Below are 4,548 nucleotides of genomic sequence, written 5' to 3' on the forward strand. Positions count from 1 at the left end.
TCCAAAAATCACCCCAAAAATCACCCCAAAAACTGCCCAAAAATCACCCCAAATCCACCTCAAGATCACCTCAAAAATCACCGCAAAAGCACCTCAAGATCACCCCAAAAATCACCCCAAAAGCACCTCAAGATCACCCCAAATCCACCTCAAGATCACCCCAAAAATCACCCCAAATCCACCTCAAGATCACCCCAAAAATCACCCCAAGATCACCCCAAAAATCACCCCAAATGCACCTCAAGATCACCCCAAAAGCACCTCAAGATCACCCCAAAAGTCACCCCAAATCCACCTCAAGATCACCCCAAAAATCATCCTAAATCCACCTCAAGATCACTCCAAAAATCACCCCAAAAGCACCTCAGGATCACCCCAAAAGCACCTCAAGATCACCCCAAGATCACCCCAAAAACTGCCCAAAAATCACCCCAAATCCACTTCAAGATCACCCTAAAAATCACCCCAAATCCACCTCATGATCACCCCAAAAGCACCTCAAGATCACCCCAAATCCACCTCAAGATCACCCCAAAAATCACCCCAAATCCACCCCAAAAATCACCCCAAAAATCACCCCAAATCCACCCCAAAAATCACCCCAAATCCACCTCAGGATCACCCCAAAAATCACCCCAAAAGCACCTCAGGATCACCCCAAAAATCACCCCAAAAGCACCTCAAGATCACCCCAAAAATCACCCCAAATCCACCTCAAGATCACCCCAAAAATCACCCCAAATCCACCTCAAGATCACCCCAAAAATCACCCCAAGATCACCCCAAAAACTGCCCCAAAATCACCCCAAGATCACCCCAAATCCACCTCAAGATCACCCCAAAAATCACCCCAAATCCACCTCAGGATCACCCCAAAAATCACCCCAAATCCACCTCAGGATCACCCCAAAAATCACCCCAAATCCACCCCAAGATCACCCCAAAAGCACCTCAGGATCACCTCAAAAATCACCCCAAAAGCACCTCAAGATCACCCCAAATCCACCTCAAGATCACCCCAAAAATCACCCCAAGATCACCCCAAAAATCACCCCAAATCCACCTCAAGATCACCCCAAAAATCACCCCAAATCCACCTCAGGATCACCCCAAAAGCACCTCAAGATCACCCCAAAAATCACCCCAAAAGCGCCTCAAGATCACCCCAAAAATCACCCCAAAAGCACCTCAAGAGCACCCCAAAAATCACCCCAAATCCACCTCAAGATCACCCCAAAAATCCCCCCAAATCCACCTCATGATCACCCCAAGATCACCCCAAAAACGGCCCAAAAATCCCCCCAAAATTCGCCGTTTTACAGGAGGAACACGACACCCCCAAACTGCTGCACTGGCATTTATTGACACCATAAAAGAAATTTATTGGGGGCGTTTTTGGGGGGCTACGGGGGCACCCCCAAACCCTCTGAGTGTGGGACCCCAAAATCCCCCCAAAATCCCCCCAAAATCACCCCAAAACTACCCCCAAACTGCTGCACTGGCATTTATTGACACCACAAGGGAATTTTGGGGGCGTTTTTGGGGGGCTACGGGGGCACCCCCAAACCCTCTGAGTGTGGGATCCCCAAAACCCGGGTGGTTTAGGGGGTGATTTTGGGGAGGTTTTGGGGTGATTTTGGGGTGATTTTGGAGCGGTTTTAGGGGTAATTTTGGGGAGGTTTTGGGGCAGTTTTGGGGAGGTTTTTGGGGCGATTTTGGGGTGGTTTTGGGGTGATTTTGGGGCGGTTTTAGGGGTAATTTTGGAGCGATTTTGGGCAGGTTTTGGGGCGGTTTTAGGGGTGATTTTGGGGTGGTTTTGGGCAGATTTTTGTGGCAATTTTGGGGCGGTTTTGGGGCAGTTTTGGGGAGGTTTTAGGGGTAATTTTGGGGCAGTTTTAGGGGCGATTTTGGGGCAGTTTTGGGGAGGTTTTAGGGGTAATTTTGTGGCAATTTTGGGGCGGTTTTGGGCAGGTTTTTGTGGCGATTTTGGGGCGGTTTTAGGGGTAATTTTGGAGCGATTTTGGGCAGGTTTTGTGGTGATTTTTGGATGATTTTGGGGAGGTTTTTGGGGCGATTTTGGGGTGGTTTTAGGGGTGATTTTGGGGCGGTTTTGGGGAGGTTTTAGGGGTAATTTTGGAGCGATTTTGGGCAGGTTTTGGGGTGGTTTTGTGGTGATTTTTGGATGATTTTGGGGCAATTTTGGGAAGGTTTTTGTGGTGATTTTGGGGCGGTTTTAGGGGTAATTTTGGGGTGGTTTTGGGGTGATTTTGGGGAGGTTTTAGGGGCGATTTTGGGGCAATTATGGGGCAGTTTTGGGACAGTTTTGGGGAGGTTTTAGGGGTAATTTTGGGGCAGTTTTGGGCAGGTTTTTGGGGAGGTTTTGGGGCAGTTTTGGGGAGGTTTTAGGGGTGATTTTGGGGAGGTTTTGGGGCAGTTTTCGGGAGGTTTTTGTGGTGGAGGTTTTTGTGGTGATTTAGGGGTAATTTTGTGGCGGTTTTAGGGGTGATTTTGGGGTGGTTTTGGGCAGATTTTTGTGGCAATTTTGGGGCGGTTTTGTGGCAGTTTTGGGGAGGTTTTTGGGGTGATTTTGAGGCGATTTTGGAGAGGTTTTTGTGGTGATTTAGGGGTGATTTTGGGCAGGTTTTTGGGGTGATTTTGGGGAGGTTTCTGTGGTGATTTTGGGGCAGTTTTGGGGAGGTTTTAGGGGTAATTTTGGGGCAGTTTTGGGGTAATTTTGGGGCAGTTTTGGGGAGGTTTCTGTGGTGATTTTGGGGCAGTTTTGGGGAGGTTTTTGGGGTAATTTTGGGGCAGTTTTGGAGTGAATTTGGGAAGGTTTTTGTGGTGGTTTTGGGGCGGTTTTGGGGCAATTTTGGGGAGGTTTTTGTGATTTTGGGGTGATTTTGGGGCGATTTTGGGCAGGTTTTTGTGGTGATTTAGGGGCGATTTTAGGGAGGTTTTAGGGGTGATTTTGGGGCAGTTTTGGGCAGGTTTTTGTGGTGATTTTGGGGCAGTTTTGGGGAGGTTTTTGGGGAGGTTTTGGGCAGATTTTTGTGGCAATTTTGGGGCGGTTTTGGGGCAGTTTTGGGAGGTTTTTGTGGTGATTTTGTGGTGATTTTGGGGTGGTTTTAGGGGTGATTTTGGGGCGGTTTTAGGGGTAGTTTTGGGGCAGTTTTCGGGAGGTTTTTGTGGTGATTTTGTGGCGATTTTGGGGCAGTTTTGGGCAGGTTTTTGTGGCGATTTTGGGGCGGTTTTAGGGGTAATTTTGGGGCAGTTTTGGGGAGGTTTTTGGGGTGATTTTGTGGTGATTTTGGGGCAGTTTTGGGGCGGTTTTAGGGGTGATTTTGGGGAGGTTTCTGTGGTGATTTTGGGGCGGTTTTGGGGCAGTTTTGGGGAAGTTTGTGTGGCGATTTAGGGGCAGTTTTGGGGTAATTTTGGGGCAGTTTTGGGGGGGTTTCTGTGGTGATTTTGGGGCAGTTTTGGGAGGTTTTTGGGGCGATTTTGGGGCAGTTTTGGGTGGTTTTAGGGGTGATTTTGGGGCAGTTTTGGGGCGATTTTGGGGGGGTTTTGGGGCAGTTTTGGAGAGGTTTTTGTGGTGATTTTGGGGCGATTTTGGGGAGGTTTTAGGGGTGATTTTGTGGCGATTTTGGTGCAGTTTTGGGCAGGTTTTTGTGGCAATTTTGGGGCGGCTTTGGGGAGGTTTTGGGGCAGTTTTGTGGCCGTTTTAGGGGTGATTTTGGGGCAGTTTTGGGGCGATTTTGGGGAGGTTTTGGGGCAGTTTTGGGGAGGCTTTGGGGTGATTTTGGGGAGGTTTTGGGGTGGTTTTGTGTTGATTTTTGGATGATTTTGGGCAGGTTTTGTGTTGATTTTTGGGGGGATTTTGGAGTGGCTTTGGGCAGGTTTTTGTGGTGATTTTGGGGCGATTTTGGGCAGATTTTTGTGGCAATTTGGGGGCGGTTTTGGGGCAGTTTTGGGGAGGTTTTAGGGGTAATTTTGGGGAGGTTTTTGTGGCGATTTTGGGGCGGCTTTGGGGTGATTTTGGGGTGGTTTGGGGGAGGTTTTTGGGGGCGGTTTTAGGGGTAATTTTGGGGTGGTTTTGGGCAGATTTTTGTGGCAATTTTGGGGCGGTTTTGGGGCAGTTTTGGGGAGGTTTCTGTGGTGATTTTGGGGCAGTTTTGGGGCAATTTTAGGGCAGTTTTGGGACAGTTTTGGGGAGGTTTTAGGGGTAATTTTGGGGTGGTTTTCGGCAGGTTTTTGTGGTGATTTTGGGGCAGTTTTGGGCAGGTTTTTGTGGTGATTTTGGGGCAGTTTTGGGGCGATTTTGGGCAGGTTTTAGGGGTGATTTTGGGGTGGTTTTGGGCAGATTTTTGTGGCAATTTTGGGGCGGTTTTGGGGCAGTTTTGGGGAGGTTTTTGTGGTGATTTTGGGGAGGTTTTTGTGGTGATTTGAGTGATTTTGGGGCGGTTTTGGGGAGGTTTTTGGGGCGATTTTGGGGTAATTTTGTGGCGATTTTGGGACGGTTTTAGGGGTAATTTAGGGGTGATTTTGGGG

This window comes from Zonotrichia albicollis, chromosome 34, assembly GCF_047830755.1.
Source record: "Zonotrichia albicollis isolate bZonAlb1 chromosome 34, bZonAlb1.hap1, whole genome shotgun sequence".
NCBI lineage: Eukaryota > Metazoa > Chordata > Aves > Passeriformes > Passerellidae > Zonotrichia > Zonotrichia albicollis.